Raw genomic sequence first — 18,655 nt, 5'->3', positions numbered from 1 at the left:
TCTCCCAAGAAGCAGGCGTCTTTTAATTTCGTGGCTGCTGTCACCATCTGCAGTGATCATGGAGCCCAAGAAAGTAAAATCTCTCACACAAAAGCTGCCATTATTTCCTTAATGTCGCAAGAGCTGGCATCTGTTCAGGGCTGATCTCCAGAAGCCATTAGCAGCGAACAACTGCAACGTCCTTGACTGTCCAAGCTTCTGAGCAAAGCCTGTGGATTCCCGAGCTGGCAGCAGATGGCACCCTCTACACTCACAATGAATGTGTGCTTGTCTTGGGAGGGAACATGATTCCCTCTCCACATAAGCGGCTGCACCACTTCGGAGCCGTGATGACTTCATGCATGGCCACCCATAATGATATAAATTGCTTCCCATCATGTGGAGAATTTATATACTTGTGCTACTTGCTGCTAGGGGAGGCTCAGCAGGTTTCAAAGTACATGCTTTTGCCTGCTGAAGATCCTAGGTTCAATTCCTGTTTACTGTTAAAAGGATCGGGTAGCAAAGCCTTCATCAACTTGGTGCCTTCCAGCAGTTTTGCACCACAACTCCCATCAGCCATTGACAGCACTGCGCCTCAGTCAAAATACTGGTTTTTTGTTTGTTTGTTTTTAATCCCTCTACAGGCATCAATTCATTTACCAGTGTCAGGATGTTTGTTTTATCATTAACACACAGTCAGTGAAATTACCTTTACATTTAATGTAATTATCATAGTCTGTATTCCTTGCGTTTCATATCCCTCTGACTTCATGGCTAACATTTCCCCATCCTTCCCATGTGTATTTCATGACATTAATCCCCAAACTACAGGAATATAATTTTAAAATAGACAAACATTTGCACAGCATGTATCTCTGATGTTTTCACTGAGACTATACGTTACAGTGTTCAGCTCTGCATTATTGCTGTTTGACTTTAATTTTGCATCATTAATGACACAGACGTGAGACAGTTCCTGCCCAGAGGGTTTAGTTAGTATTTAAATTGGATTGACAGCTTTTACCAAAGATAGTCCTTGCTTTACAAAAACCTCTGGCAGGCTGCATCCTGTCCTCTGCTTGTTACCCTTTAAAGTGTCGTTTGCACAGGATCATCAGGGAGAGGGGTTTTTGCAGTCGGGTTTCCTTCCTCATTGTAAAGGGTAGGCCCAGTTAACCTCCTTCAGAATGATTCTCATCCATCAACTCATTGAGCCTGCTGAGGGAGGCCTTCAAAGAAGGAGCCCACAGCACACCTGCCTGCCGCAGGGGGCCTCACACTTCCTGGGCTGGTCACTGTCGGAGACACATTACAGGGTCAAATGAAGCATAGGGCTGATGTGGATTGGCAGGCCCTGGTGCTCCCGAAATTCCATTGCGAGGAGGAGCTGCTTCCAGCTGCTGCTCAGGTTCGACAGGATGGGCACAGGAGGGCATAGCAAGTGGCTCCCATCAGGCATGGCCAGGAAAGAGGATACTTGGAGGAATAAACAACCAAGAGTTTTGCAGCACCTTGAAAACTAAAAAAAAAAAAGACAGTTGTGAAAAAACATCTATTGACTTGTGTCTCCGTCATCAGATGCATTCTCAGAGGAGGTTACATGGGAGACTGTATTCCTTCTTTTTCTTTCTTTAGAGGAAGCAGTTAGAAACAGGCTGAACCCTGGTTTTGACCCCTGATGGGGAACATTCCTAGCCTCACCTGCAGATTGCCAAGGATTGAACCTAGCCAAAGGAGATGTTCAACCATTGTGCTATGGCCTTTTCACCTATTCAGGTAGCTCCTATAGCTTTAATAGTTTAGAAAGTGGCATTTTGAAATGTGCTGCTTTTCCAGGTTGGCATCTGTCTGCTTCCAGAGACAATGGAGTGCGCCTCTGGGGATGAAGTCAACCTGCTATGTTATCAGCCTTGAAGTGACCACCCCCGGCCAGTGGGTATTGAGTTCTTGGGCTGCCCAGATGACAAGACCCTCCACCCTCAGTCCTGCTAATGTGGTCAAAAGGAAAGGAGAGCAATACATTTAGTACCAACGTGGCTGCAGGAGTTGCCGGAAGGAGGCGTACCAGGTGCCATCCAACACTCTTAGGGACTCCACCTTTGTGTAGGGTTTACTCCTTAGCCTTTTCTTCTCCCCAAGATATGCTGCAAGGCAGAAGAAGTTTTCCTTCTCCTAGATAGACTAACTTCCCAGGTTGACGAGCCCCATCTGCCCCTTACTTCCCTCTACAGCTCATGCAGAAACCGCCTTTTTGGTCATTGGACCCACTATTAGTCTGGTTTGCTCAATCCAACGGATATTGTCTTCACATGCAGAGGCAATCCCTAAATCACAGAGAGTTTGAGACCGATTGGCTACCTCACCTGGTTTAGCCAGCCAGTTGAAGTCATTTCCTGGGCTGTGGATGCTGTCACATGCTGACAGCTTCTAGGAGCTGCAAGTGAGTGCTGAGTGCATGGTGAGGACAGAAAGTAGACAAACTACTCCAGAAGGTGCACAACCTGTCCCCTACCAGAGGTACTCCTCCTCCCCACATACCCCATACACCCAAGTACTGTGTCAAGAAAAGCTCCATTTGCTGAAGTTTCTCTAACCTATGGGATGTACAGTAAGGTACAGGATAACTGAAATGCTGATCCATCTCCACTATAAGAAAGGAAGAAGTGCCCCAGTGAATCAGGCCAAAGGCTCAAAAAATTCAGCATCCTGTTCTTACAGTGGCTAACCAGGTGCTTGAGGGATGCCTGCAAACAGGACCTGAGTTCAATTTGAGATTGATTTTTTTTCTGTATCTATCTCAACACTCCCAAAATCTGAGAGCCACAGATGTGATGGTGTGGTGATCTGTTTTGAAACAACCCCACTGAAGAAGATAACAGTGGTTACTCAAACTTCATTGCCGATTGCAAAGGGACTCCCATGACGGTTCGAGCTTCAGGGTCCCCAAAATGTAGTTTCACTACTGCTTGTTCCTGTACCTTCATTTCTCATATGGTGGTTTCTAGGCACTGAACAACATGTAGGTAGAAAAGGTGTGTTCATGGCTCAGCATGCACCCACATGGTTATCCAAGTGCCATTTTAGGAGGCCACTCAACAGTTTCAAAAGTGAGTTGGCAGTGGCGTGATAAATAAGGTTGGACTATCCATATAAATACTTCCACACACAGTCAGCTGCAACATGGGACCATTCCCATAAATCTGTGTGGACACTGGCTATAGAAACCAGCACTCATGGGCTTATTCTTGACTTGAACATGCAGAGTTTTGTTTTTCCCCCTTTCCCACTAGATGGCACTTTGGACCTCTGGTTGCCGGGGAAATGCACAGTTTATTATGTTTAGTAGTAGTTGCTTTAGACAATATTCCAGAGGGGGCACCATTTCTCTCTATCCCTGCATGATATTAAAAAATGAGAAGAGGGTCATTAGAAAATAAGCAAGGGAAGCATGTCATTTTGACTTTACACATCAGGTGTGAAAAAGTCTGTGAGTGGAAGTGTTGGCAGCTCTGAAAAGGTGTGAATTTGTTTGTGATGGAAGACACTTGGCGCTTACCCAGACACTGAGCAACTGCATGTCCCAGTTCCTAGCAAACCTTTGCATTATCTTTCCATACTAGACCAAGGATGGAGACCCTAGTTGTCCTTCAAATGTTGTTGGAGTCCAGTTCTCGTCATCCCTGGCCATTGTTCATTCTGGCTGGGGCTGATGGAAGATGGAAACCAACAACATCTGGAGAACCCCATCTCTGGGCTATAGTGTGATTATTATACTCCTTGAGATTGCACCATATTATATAGTCTCCATGTAACAGAGGGATAGTTTTGCTGTAAGCCATCCTACTATTGTGGCTGGCCCCTTTGAAAAACCACAAAAATGACATTGAGAAAGATGAGTGTGAAACTTAAAAAAACCAAAACCCTAACGGAATAAAAACACAAAGAAATTCTCATATTCATTGCTAGGGGTAGGTTAAGTTTGTCTGAGTTTGCCATTGTTTTAAAGGCTAGCTAAGTGCTCCTGAGATAGAACGGTGTAGCTAGGGATCACTCAGCTACAAAAGGATTTTAAAAATATAGCAAGACTTTTAAAAGTTGTAAAACAGGACAGGATTTGCACAGGAATTGTGTCATTGCTTCCCTAACTGGTGCCGATGACAGTCACGTTATACACAACACTTGGAATAACAATGGAGGCCAAAATAATAACATCTCCCCAGCAAAATAAATTTTAAAAATTGCTGCTTGATAGCAAGGGAAAAGCAATTTCCCTGCATCACAGCCCAACTGTACAATATATCTGCAACAAATGAATAATAAACATGCGTTTCGTGAGCTGAGCAGTGATTGGGTGGGAAAGCTTCTGATTACGCTGGAGAACAAATTCTTGTCTTTTGTCATGAGACAAAACGCTGCAATGAGCTGTTTTGCTTATACCACAGTTTTGCAAAGCTTGTGCGACAAGTTCCCCTTTAGAGATCATCTTCTTATGATTTTATCTATCAGACGTTTTACTCTGTTCTTCCAGAGCAGTTTCCATGCAATTTCGCATCCAAGTGCTGACCGGGCCAGGCTGCCTTAGCTTCCGCAGTAGAACTGACCCATGTGGATTCTCTATAACATCCTCACTTCCAGCATCTTCCCTTGCATTGTGTTGTAAACTGGACATTCCATCTTGTAGTACATGCTACAGTGTGGCCAAGATTTATGTTCCCCACCCTGGCCACATCTACTGCACATTCAACAGCTTCATAACCATCAGAAATGTAGCTAGTGGTGGTTTTCCTTTCATGTAGATAACTGTTTTGAGCTGGGAGGGAACTTTTTTTTTTAAAAAAAATATTTATTAGCATTTTCAAGAAACACACAACAGACAAAAACAAGAAATAAACGAACCAAAAAAAAAAAAAACACACAAAAGTACATAGTATTCAAAACTAAACAAAAAATAGAAAAAACACATAAAGTTTCTGATACTTATTATTCTTAACCTTATTTCTCAGACCTCCTCACACCTCCCCTTCTTGTATTCCAATTTAAATTGTCAGTTCAGCAAGTCCTTAACTTATTTCTTTACCTTAACTTAAACATTTGTTCTAACATACTATTGTTTTGCTTTACTTCTTTTTTCCATTTTCTCAATTTATTTTTAACAGCCTTATTTTCAATTAATTTAAAAAGAGGGGAAAAAAAACCAGTTTTACCCTATTAATATCACACATCAATACTTATACCCCATTAATTATTCTTAAACCTTTTTCCTAAAGTCGACCAAAATTTCCCTTCCACGATTTACCCAATTTCCTTACCATTAACAAAATATAAAAAGCAAATTATCCTTATGTACCCTTTGGATTCCCAACCTCCACCCACCCTTTTCCCGGTTCCAGTCCCCAACCAATATCCATCAGTCTTTATGTCATTAATTTAGCCTGGAGATCTCACGTCCGAGGCCCTTGTATCTCTCTCAGTTCCTTTCTGCCGGTCTCTTTGATAGTCCTTGATGTTAAGCCCCAAGTCTCGGAGGGGCTCCGGCCCAACAGAATCCATGTTGCTTCCAGCCAGTCCTCCATACTTAAAAGCAAAGCCTATGGGGAGCTCCAACTCTTGTTTCAAATTTCTTTCAAATCCAAATGTCCCCAAAGCTCCAGCTTTCCCCTTCAACAAATTTGTAATCCTCAGGTCTTCAGATCTCCTCCAAAGGGGATCTCTCCATTTTCCAAACTCCCATTCAGACCAGGCTTTCCACATCCAGTTTTTATTGTCCTTTTTTATCATCATGTCAGGCCTCATATTGTAACTCTCCTTTAACTCCTGCAAATCTCCTGCTCCTCCTTCATTTTCTTCAAAAACAGCATATTGCTCCATCATATCTACACTTTCAGTTTCATTTATTTGTTCAGTTGAACAGGCTTCCTGTTTCAAGTCCTTATCAGGCTCTAAACTGTTGTTTACTGTCCAGTATAGTAGTGATACCTTTGTAGACAAAGCATTGTATTCATCTTGCAAGGTTCCCAAGAGAACGAATGCTCTGTCCAATTCTGCTTGGAATTTACATACTCCAACCATTTTTGTGATGTAATGTCCCTATTACCCCTCTAGGGGGATTTTAGATCCTTAATGTTCCTTTCAACTCAAAACCAAAAGTCCAGTTATTTTGTATCAGCCCTCCTTATTTTCAACAAGTTATACCAAGTAAACCAGCAAAAACGGTAGAAACAATGTTCTCTTTTTCCAGCTGACAACTAGCTGACTAACAGCTCACTTGACAGCTGTCAAAATCTTCAATGCAACAGGCTTTCTCATAGGACGTTCCCGGGTCTCGGGGGGGGGGGTGAAATTTCAGCTCCCAAAATTCTTTTTATCCTCCAGTAAATCTTCTTATAGTGTCAAAACCGTGAAGTCAGGATCTTTCATTGAAAAACAAGAAACAGATTCTCTCGACCTTAGCTGCCCAGTCCTTTGCTTTAAATTGTTTACAAAGAGGGGGGGTTGACTTCCTTTTTAGCCCCTTCCCGCTCGTTCCAAATCCAGAATTAGAAATTTTTAAAGTTCCAATCTCCGTATTACTCACGGGTTTATGTTTTGGAGTCCAATCGGTCTTGGAAGAAGTTGGCGCTCTCTGTCAATGGCTTGCGGCTTCACTCCGTAGGCGAGGGAGTACTCTCAGCACCACGCCTCACCCTGCCTCCGTTCCGAAGCCTTTAAAAAGGCTCCGTCGCGGATTGGGGGGGCGCAAATGGTGCCCGCCGAGTCTCTGTGTTCACAGGCATCCGCGCCTGTGATTTTAAGGGTCTCCGCTTCGCCGCAGCGGGCAGACCCAGACGCTACGGAGCCGATTCCCTCCGGAGCTCGGAGGGAATCCGCCATTAAACAATGGCGCCAACCCGGAAGTCGGGGAGGAGGGAACTTTTATTGCCAAATTTCTGTTAATGAAGTCGATTTTTTTTTTTAAAAAAATGGTTTTTTATTAAAGATTTTATTGTTACGAAACAAATAAGTGGATAAAAGTACAATTGGGGGACGGAGAGGGGAGGGAGAGATATGGGGGGCTGTTGTTCTTTCATTTTATTGCCTAGAATAAGTGTAGGGGTTGAGACAGAATCGTGTTTATATAGGTTGACATTGTGACAGGTTCGGGGGTCCAGAACTAATGAAGCCCTACTGGGAAAATGCTGGCAACTTCAGACAGATACTCCCCCTTCCTTACTGTGTTCTGGGGGGAAACCAGATGCAGGTTACAAACAGTGGGTAGGGATGTGTTGATGTGGAATAGCTCCCACTTGGTTGGTTTCAGGCTGTGGGAACCCCCCCCCCCCGCTTTTTAAAAAAAGAAAAGAAAATCATGGCTCATAATGTGGGATTGTCCCCATGTCTTTTGCCTTTAGAAGTAGTGAAACCACAGCGACTGTTTCTAATATGTCTTGTGGTAGATAATAATAGTCACATACCAAATGTTCTAGTTTTCATGAAATATTCTCACATTCCTCTTTCTCTTTCCCCTTCAAACTCAACGTTGCATGATATTATCCCAAGGGGCTCTTTCTGTTTGGCTTCCAGTTGACGCCATACTGCAGACAGGACTCTTGTGAGAAGGAATCTCTCTTGGGAAGCAGTATGATGTCCGGTGGAAGTCAATTCTCCAAATGTGGAACCTGCTCAGTCTACATTTAGCACTCCCCCATAGGAATAGAAAGATTCTGAGAAGGAACTTAATCCACAGGCTGGCATCCTCTTTCTACATCCAGGGTATATGGGAGTTGGAGTCCAACAGCATCTGAAAGACACCATGTTGGCTAAGCCTGTTCTACATGGTTTCCTGTATGGCAGAGCCCACAATACATTTACCTGAACTACCCAGCACCCTACCCATCTTGGTCCCCATATCTTCGTTAAATTGCCTAAAGCATGATGTTTCAGGCTAGGAAAGAGTCTTATGGCAGCTTCCCCTTCTCTCTGGGGGGAATATGTGCCCCAGTCTTCTCCACACTCATGAGATGTAGGAGGACTCATTATGGGGTAGCCAGCTGGGGATTACAATGCGCTTAGTTTCAGACCGTGGTTGTCTTCATATGTTTGCAGAAGAGGATGTTGTGGGAGGCTGTATGGAGAAGATGCACACGTGTGTCAGTGTGTGGCTAGGAAGGGTGAATACACAAAGAGGCTAGGTGGGTGGACCAGAAGCCTGACTTAGCAGACGTCCCCACTACCCCCACTAGTCCTTTCATCTGACCCTGTTCTGTCTCAGAGTCATTAGCCCTGGCTCACACCTCATAAATATGCACATGACTCTTCAAACCCTACATCTGATCTTTCTTCTTTGGCAGCACTCCCTACTGATCTTGATCTGGCTTCCATCTGCCCCTGTTTATTGGATCAGGTTTTCTCCTATTAACCCCATTCTGAGTCACTTGACCTCAAGTCCTCTGAATGCATAGAAAGATGGCTTGAGCTATACCCAAGTAAAACAAAGATTGCTTACTGTGGAATTTGATCCCACTTCTCCTTGCCTAATGAATGGTGGTGTCAGAATATTCCCTTTTCATGCATGGCACATGGGGTGTTTGTTTGTTTGTTTGTGTGTGTGTATAGGAAGCAGCTGGTCTGGAGACTTTGCCAAATTCTTAAGTTATGTGTGTATGTGTGCTAGGTATAAAACTGGATCCCCCACCCCCATATTTTATCGCAATTTGACAGGTTGAATCCATCTCTTTTCACTCCCCTCCATGTCTTGACATGTCTTAGCCGGGAGATGCCTGACTGCATCCCATAGCCTTCAAACAAAACTGCAGGTGTCTATTGAAGAAGAGATGGGATGGGGTGAAATTGAGTGGGGAAGATAAGGAAGAGTCAGGGTTGGGAAGCACAAGGAGGGGAGGGGAGTCTCTCATCATAAAGAAACATGCGGTTGAGTGCCAAATAGATCTGTGGATAGACATTCATATCAGGCAAGAGATTAGGAAGCTTCATGACCTCTTTGTGACACGGCAACACTCTTATTAAGGGGGCTGAGGTTTCAGTCTAGTTAGCTCTGGCATGGGGTCGCTGAAGAAGCCGTTTGAGCTTCCAGAAAGACTAGGGAAAGGAAAATGTAATAAATAAACACAAAAAATCAGCCCAATAAATACCTTCAGGATTCCGGCAGGGCCACAATCCATCAACAGTAACTGAGAATGTGGGGGCAGTGTAAGCCCTTCTAGTTGGCAACCCTAACCACATCCTCATGTAGAGAAGGGATGGGGATCCTGTGGCTCTCCAGTTGTTGCTGATCTATGGGCTGTTACTCCAAATGTTGTTCAACTATGGGCTCTTCCACATCACAGTTTATTGTACACTTAGCGCTGCTTATGCATGCAAGTGTTGTGCCTCACAACATCATTCTCATGAAAATGCAGTCCTACATTGTTTTTCCTTTTTATCTGAATTCATCATTTATGTGGAAAATCTGATGAGCAGAAAGAAAGAAAAGAAATGGTAAATGTGGATTCAATAGGGGTGATGAGATGGCATTTTGATGGCGGCATCAAATGGGCACTGTGCAAAACTTAAACAGATGAGCAGCTTCAAGCCCACAATAAATTGCCATGTGGAAGCGCTGGGCAACGCCTACCTATCCCTGTCCATTGGCCATGCTGGCTGGGGCTGATGGGAGCTGGAGTCCAAGAACATCTGGAGGACCACATATATCATCATGCAATAGGTACAGTTGCAGTGGCTGAATTTGGAGCTGTTGTAGATTTATCAGGAGACTTACTAGGTTTCACTAGAACTGAAATCTGAGTATAAACTGGATGGATGTGTGTGTGTGTGGTGGGGGTGGGGATGATACAATCTGGATTTGCCCAGGTCAAATCTTGACATCTGGAAAGTATTACTCTACAAGGCGAGTCAAATGGCACACTCATTCCTAGTTTTCTCCACATGTAGGTGGCCTCCATAGTCTAAAATTTCCCACAGAGTTTTTACACAGAGTCTGATATTTAGATCTCACTTTTTCCTTTGTATTCTTGCCACAAATTTTAAATAGTAGATTTAATGCTTCTTTTCTCCTCCCATACAGCATTCCAAAATAGCCCACCTACAGAACAATCTTTCAGCCCTCTGAACTTGTTCTTGTTTTAACCCTTTTGTTCAGAGGCTTCATTTTTGTAAACCCAGCTGCAATTTCCCAGCCCAGGAATTGCCAAAGGATTGCCATCTCATTGGTTCTGATTTCCCTTTTGTTGTTATTGTTGTTGTTGTTGTGAATATTATTACTATCATCATCATCATCAAAATCATCATCATCCTAAGATTTATATACCAGTTAAAATACAAAATCCCTAACTGGTTTACATAAAATATAATCTAATCATTTTAAAAAAAGAGAGAAAATCCATATACTGTACAACATTACAATAAAAAATACAGAGAAGTGTGTCAGTACACCCTCCACCCACCTCAGCCCCAGCGTCTCATCCCCAGTCTAGAGACAGGTCACAACTGGAGGTCCATTTCTGTCAAAGGAAGAACATATTAGTGAAACTCTTATGGTTGCTTCACTTACTAAAACAAACAAAATTTACCCAAACAATCTTAGTTCAAATTCCTACATTTTTAATTTGGATACAAACCAGCTGAAGGTTGAAATCTCAACATTTAAGCTTGAAATTTAGACTTGGAAATCTATTTTCAGTATAGTACTGTATATCTTCAGCTTTTGGTGTGTGTATACATTTTAGTTTATTGCATTAGTCAATGGACACACCATTTTACAACCAAGCAAAAATATAACATGCAGCCTAATACCTTACTCAGGATGAATAATACAGCAATCCTAATATGCTCAGGGGGGACGCGGGAGGCGCTGTGGGTAAAACCTCAGCGCCTAGGACTTGCCGATCGCATGGTCGGCGGTTCGAATCCCTGCGGCAGGGTGCGCTCCCGCAGTTCGAAAACACTTCCGGGTGCAAGTAGGGACCGCTTACCAGCAGGAAGGTAAACGGCGTTCCGTGTGCTGCGCTGGCTCGCCAGATGCAGCTTGTCACGCTGGCCACGTGACCCGGAAGTGTCTGCGGACAGCGCTGGCTCCCGGCCTATAGAGTGAGATGAGCGCGCAACCCTAGAGTCTGGCAAGACTGGCCCGAACGGGCAGGGGTACCTTTACCTTTAATATGCTCAGGATAAAGGAAGCAACACCCCCTGAATAAATTCAGCTCTAGCTCTTGCAGTGGCAGCAACCTTTATAGAATTTTTTACATTCTTATCTTCAAGAGTAAAATAAAATGTCTATATAACAGTTAAACCTCCTTTCCTATCTAATCTACAATTCTGCTAAAGGACAATTAAGCACCTAGTGCACCTGGGACAATATATAGAGTCACATAGTTCACACCTAGTTTGTTTGCATAATATTTATATGGTGGCTGTATGGGTGCATTGCAAAAAAAAAAAAATCCCGTTGTGAACTATGTGACTATATGCTGTATCACATTAGCTGAACCCTCAGTGACACAAATACTTTCCTCTGCTGGAAATTAGTCAAATTATTCAGAATAGTTTTGTAGCACGAAGCAGCTGTTGGGTCAATGAGTTTTTTTTTCTTTAAAAAAATTAATCATGTGAGAATCTAGTGTTGCTAATCTTACTAGGTTGCCATATTTTTATCTTCTGCTTCCCTGCAACTATCATTTCGAACTACCATGGCCAAGTTGCAAATGTACAATAGTAACAGCATTTATTCAAGACCCCCATGATGACTAACTCATATATTGTCACGTTTAGGAGAGGTTCAGAAGAGGGGAAATCTATCACAAAGTCAGTAACGTCTCCTTGCCATTACTGACCTGGAAGCTTGTGTTGAAGTTAAGCAGTACTGTACAGTTGTTGCTGTTATACATTAAGTATTAATAAATAAATATTATAATTGATAAATAACACATGTATTGTTAATAATAAAAGTGTAATAGCAGATGTAGTGGTATGAAACTCTTCATATTATTGTTATTAAGAGACTTTGTTGCTTCTTTATAGTCTCTTCTTTTGGCTAGAGTTGGTGGTCCCCTTCAGTTTTTCTGCTCTTGTTCACCCACACTGATGTTCAGCCATCTCCCTAGTTATGTTTTCAGAAAATTGAGTAAATAGTTGACAAACACATCTATGTCTTCTTCTGAATGGACTGTATCCCATCTCTGCCTTCAACGATGTTGTATGTGTGGGTCTGTGAATGCAGATGGCCAGATATTTGATGACAGTGCTCAAAACTGAGCTCAAAAAAAAGTTCTTTTAAATTCAAATGTTAGGTTTTTGCCAAGCAGTGTAAGAGCTTTGGTTTAAACCACCTGTTTGGCATTCCATTTGTCAGTTTGTAATGTAATAACTCCGCTGAAAATCGAGGCATCGGAAATGAAATTTGACACATGTGTTCAGGGCACAATCTAATGCTTCAAGTTTGTTGAACAGCCGCTCATTCGTCACATCCATTTTCAAAGTGGGGAGGAAAATGAAAAATAGAGTGCAAATAGAGTGATTTCTCCCTTGAAACCTGAGGCATCACAATGAATGCAGGTACATTTCACTTCCACCCTGCTTTTTAAGGGGATGGAAGTAAGATGCATGGTAGATTGGCATAATACAGTATCTGAAGACTTTCTACACTATGTTTTACTAGTTAATTTTGTACCTGTCAATTTTTAAGTTTAAACAAAATTTCATTGAGAGACAAAGAGAGAGATTCTGGAGAGATTCATTACAAGAAGGGGGAGGGAGATAGAATATGCAACCCCCTTGGCTTCTCTCTGTTTGAAGGAAATACTCGTTAATATTCATTGTGCTAACAAACGAAAACAGAAGGTCCTTGGCCTTTCTCCAGTCATTTGACTCTCCCCCCCCCTCCCCGCTTTTGTTTTCTGCAATTGTCCTTCTAAGCATTTGTGTGTGTGTGTTTTGAAAGAATTGACAATGGTCAGGAGTAAGGTCTCAACACACTTCCTGTGTTTTGGCGCACAGAAAGCCTGGTCACTAGGCCTCACTTCCTGTTGCAGAGACAATTGCCAAGGCAATAGAAGAAAGAGCTGTCTCTGTTTGGAGTGATGAAGCATCAGTTACATCACCAGAATGCCAGGAGGTTCTTGTTTAACCTTGACTGTTTTCTGGATGGGGGGGGAGCGGGGGGGGGGAGCTGGTATCAGGGGGAGTATAACAGGAGTGACTCAGTATCAAAAGAGCAGCACATTTCTGAGCTCTGACTCACCCGCTCTTAGGAAAAAATTCCAATCACATTTTTTTCCCAGGGAGGTAAACAAGGTCACTATGTCCAGCAAGATCCTGTTTACCTGAGAATGGACATGTTTTTAGAAGTGATAGTGGTACTCACATATGCTGTTGTGAGTCAGTGCTGTGGGCGTACAGATGCTGTTATTTCACCAGGGGCAGAAACTTCAAATATCAGCCAAGAAGATATTCACCTTTGCATAGATACTGTCTGGATTTAGGCATAAGGTGTCTCTCCCTCCCACCCACAGGGATCTTTTTTTAAAAGTCTGATTCAAAATGTAAATGTGTCCAGAGTGCTCATTTTCATTACAACCATCTCTCCTCCCCACAAACACACCAAGGGTGGGTGGGACTTGAATTTAAATGCCATCAGAGACAGTAAGCCTCACTTGTGAAAATGCCCTGGCTATGCAAATTAGAACTTACTCCTTAGGGCCAAACTAGACAAAACTATAGGAAGCTGGGATTATTATTATTTATTAAATTTATATACCGCTCTTCATCAAAAGATCTCAGGGCGGTTCACAGGATCTTCTTCTTTGGCAATCACTTGTAGCCGAGTGAGATTGTCTTCCATAAACACTGTCTTAACAGTGAATCCGTAAGTGACTGTGGAGGCCAATTCTGGATCCACACGTCCTTCCGCAGTGGGGACATAGGTTTCCCGGTGGGAGCTGATCATGGTGAGGGTTTGCCGAATGTGACTTCCTCTTAGCACGTTTCTCCCTTTTGTACTGTGTTTGAGTGTCTTCAAAGTTCATGACACCTTTGGTAAAGGCTGTTCTCCAATTGGAACACTCGCAGGCCAGTGTTTCCCAATTATTGGTGTTCATACTACATTTTTTTAGATTTGCCTTGAGAGAGTCTTTAAACCTCTTTTGTTGACCACAAGCATCACACTTTCCATTTTTAAATTCAGAATAGAGTAGTTGCTTTGGAAGATGATAATCAGGTATCCAAACATTGATGTTGAAGAATCATTGCTTCAACACTGGTGGTTTTTGTGTAGGATCATGGCAATGAAAATAATAGAGTTGGGGTGATAACACACCCCTCTTTAACACCTGATCCCACTGTGAATGGTTCACTTTGATAACCTTTACCTTCTATTCTATTCTATTCTATTCTATTCTATTCATTAAATGCCTATACCACCCTTCATTAGAGGATCACAGGGCAGTTTACAATATAAAAACACAAAAATACATAACGTAGCAACAAACAAAATAACCCCCCGCTGGAACCAACTTTGCTCTGCTCACCCACCCAGGTCTCAGCAATACAAACCAGATCTGTATATTCTAGATAATATTCTGGATATTGCCAACCTGTTTTAAAAAGGAATGATGACTATCTTGACTTTCTGGTAAAACAACTTTTTCAGGGATTAACTTATTAAGAGTTTCTATGCTGCCCAAAAGTAACTGACCGTTTTGCCGATGTGGTTGTGGTTTAAAAAACAATCCCCTAGGCTCACCCACTAATGACAAGCTCCACTGTTACATTCCCCTGCATAAGTATTGCATGACTCCCATTCATTTCAACTGAGATTGTGTCCTATGATTGTTTTCTTGTTGGCATTGTAGTTTGGGTGGCAGCATGTTATTCTCACATTGTTTTTATACTCTAGCTCAGAACTTTTCAAACTTTTCATGTTGGTGACACCCTTTTAAACATGCATCATTTCACAACACAGTAATTCAATTTTAGTAGCAAACCAGTTAAACTAACCCCTTTCCAGCCCCGGGGGGGAGCACAGGGAGAATTTGCATGACATACGTACTCACTGCAGTTCACACATCAGTGTGTTGTGACACACAGTTTAGAAAGCTCTGCTCTAGCTTTTATGGCAAGAGGCAATTGCCCAGTCCATACCAGATGCCCTTCCAAAATATTCTAATAACTAAGTCTAGATTGCCACGTGATTCATCAGCACCTATTCCAGACGCTGACTATGTGTTTTTTCCTGATAACAAGATGTGTCTCTCTCATGACCCCAGCCACCACCACCCACCTCTTGGTGTGTATCCTGTTCTTGCCCTTCGGCTGTAGCAGGAGCGGGAAAGCACGGAATGACTTCACATTCCTGGAATTCTTGGCAGGCAGGCAGGGACCTTGCTGCAGCTAAGTGGCTTTGTGGGGGACAGCTTGGCGCATTGCAAAGCTAACTAGATGTACCTGGAAATACCCACTTGCCCTTTCACTTGATCTGCAGAACAGACATAGTGTCCATTTGTTGGCTTATCAGAAATGCGTCAGCCAAAGAATCAAGAACTCTGGCCCTATCTGAATGTGCCCTGTAGAGTTGTCAGTGCCGCATAAAAATTACATACTGTTATTCCTAACTGTTTATATAGCACTTTCAACATGCAAAGCACTCAACAGTGTACAACTTACGATTACAATTGGAATCATTTTGAGCAGGAAGGTTGTTGCAATTCTCATTTTGCAGAGGAGATGCATGTCCATGTTCAGCTAGTGGGTTTCCAGCTTGATACTTCAAACCTGCTCATGTATCACAGATCCTACACCCAACTGATTCTGTGTCACGCTGAATAAGTACCCCTTATCTCAGGAGTCCTCAGCTCCATATTTGTTACTTTATACCAGGCATGGCCAAACTTGGCCGTCCAGATGTTTTGGGACTACAATTCCCATCATCCCTGACCACTGGTCCTGTTAGCTAGGGGTGATGGGAGTTGTAGTCCCAAAACATCTGGAGGGTCAAGTCTGGGGATGCCTGCTCTATACTGTATAGATTCAGCATCTATAGAACCAAATCAAGTATTCTAGAGAAAATGTTCTAAGACCATAAAAAGCAATTCAGCAACCAATAATAATAATAATAATAATAATAATAATTTATATCCCATCCATCTGGGGGGACATATAAAAACAATTATTCTTAATTCACTTTAGTGATGCTTTCTGGAATTGAGGCGCATGGAACTGGGAGCCTGTTCCAAGTCTAGCAATGTCTAGTTCTAAAACGACGTCTTTCCAATAAAAGCGAGGGGTACAGAGCTTGTTAAGCAAGCCATGCTCAAGAATGCATTTGATCACAACTGCTCCTCCTACAGAGGGGGATCCATCAGGGATTTGGCTAATGGTCTAATTAAGTACCCAATATAATAAAGATGGTATGCAGATGTGCAAGTGACTATTTGTGGGGCTCTAAATTGCATGTGTTCAACGTGTTCTGTCTTGAAAGAAATCTTTTGGATGTGGCCAGGGAAATGGCTGTCTCAACAATTGAACACAGATGGCACAGTGATGACAAGGCAGGTGAAATAAGTAATGGCTCTGCTTAGTTTTGAGGATGCTGAATAATGCAGAATAATTATTTCTATAATTCGTTCATTAATTGTTAAGACTTTTGAGTACTGTACTTTCCTTTGCCTTTGTATGTTTATGTGCTGTGTTCAGTCTTAATATAATGGTTTAAGATTGCATTAAAGTCTGAACTGTGAAAATTCTTGTGAAAAGTCTTTTCAACATGCTTGGTAAGAGGCTTAATATTGGTATTTTCAATACAGGTTATAGTCAAGAAATCTATATATAGCAACACTTATGGATACAGACTATCCATTGATTTATAGATCCATATTGTCCAATTGAGGCAATGGATTCAATGGATTCATATTTACTGTAAGAAAAGCATGCTTGTACCTATAGTCCAGGTTCACAAAAAAACCCAGTGATTCGTTCCTAGTCCGTGAAGTATCCAGTGGATTTGGATGACAATTACAAAGCCTTGAATTTTTGTAATATTTCTGTAATACTGCATTGTGACATAAGATAAACTGGTGTAAGAGGACGTCAGAAGGTTAAACACTCTCTGTAGTTGCTAGGTAACAATGTTTTGCCCACAGGCTCACAGATTGGCCAATAAGATTGGTTATGATGATGCAATGCTGAGGATTTGGGTATTGGTTGAGTATGTGGTCATTCAGTTTTCTTGCATGGGTACGTTTGCTTTTAAACAGAATTGTCCAGAATAGGAGTGTTTGCTTTTATTATGACTTTTTTCTCTGGCTGGGTATGTCTGTGGCAGAACATTTTCACACACGACACAAACTGGCCTTTGATCGCTGTCCCATCCTGCAGCTTGAGGAGTGCAAGGATATTGCATTTGGATTTGGCTGTTAAAAGTCCTGCTGTTTCTTTTGTTATATTTTTTAAAATTAATTTTCAGAAAAAACAAAATCATTACATTAAAGAAAAAGAAAAAAGATATAAAAGATAAAATAAAACATTCAAAACAACTGTATACATGCTTAATATTAAATCCATATTATGGGATTACTTGAATCCCCCGACTTCCCTCTACTCCTCCCCTGGTTCCTTTGTATTATCTTCCTTTATGTCAATAAAATCTTTTTCTCTAATTACCTCCAAATTTAAACATTATCCACAACATTACAAGTGTTTTTAAAATCCTGCTAATGTATTCATTTTGGTTTGTAAATATGCAATAAACATTTCCCTTTTTTAAAAAAATATTTGTTATCGTCTTGATTTCTGAGTCTCACAGTTAGTTCAGCCATTTCCGCATATTCCATTAACTTAATTTGCCAATCTTCCTTAGTGAGGACTTTTTTCCTCTTTGCAGTGTTGGGCTAGCAATATTCGAGCAGCCGTTGCTGCATACATAAACGAGTTCTTGTATTCTTTAGGTAGATCAGTTCCTGTAATTTCTAACAGAAAAGCTTCTGGTTTTTTAACAATGGCTATTTTAAACATTTTTTCACTTCGTTTTACAGTGGTACCTCAGGTTAAGAACTTAATTCGTTCTGGAGGTCCGTTCTTAACCTGAAACTGTTCTTAACCTGAGGTACCACTTTAGCTAATGGGGCCTCCCGCTGCCACCGGAGCACGATTTCTTTTCTCATCCTGAAGAAAGTTCTTAACCCAAGGTAATATTTCTGGGTTAGCGGAGTCTGTAACCTGAAGCATCTGTAACCTGAAGTGCCTGTAACCCGAGGTACCACTGTATATATATGTGTGTGTGTGTGTGTGTGTGTGTGTGTGAGAGAGAGAGAGAGAGAGAGAGAGAGAGAGAGAGAGAGAGAGAGAGAATGATATACAGTGGTACCTCAGGTTAAGTACTTAATTCGTTCCGGAGGTCCGTTCTCAACCTGAAACTGTTCTTAACCTGAAGCACCACTTTAGCTAATGGGGCCTCCTGCTGCCGCCACACCACCAGAGCACGATTTCTGTTCTCATCCTGAAGCAAAGTTCTTAACCTGGAGCACTATTTCTGGGTTAGCAGAGTCTGTAACCTGAAGCGTCTGTAACCCGAGGTACCACTGCTTAAAAGTCCTGTTGTTTCAACCATGGCAATTCGGACACTGCTACTACCTCTTGCGCTGAGATAGCAGCAAGATGTTGACAGGCAAGTATGGCAAAGCAGCCCAGC

The sequence above is a fragment of the Podarcis raffonei genome, chromosome 10 (genome assembly GCF_027172205.1).
Source record: "Podarcis raffonei isolate rPodRaf1 chromosome 10, rPodRaf1.pri, whole genome shotgun sequence".
NCBI lineage: Eukaryota > Metazoa > Chordata > Lepidosauria > Squamata > Lacertidae > Podarcis > Podarcis raffonei.
The sequence above is the reverse complement of the archived record's forward strand: the minus strand, read 5'-3'. Positions refer to the sequence as shown.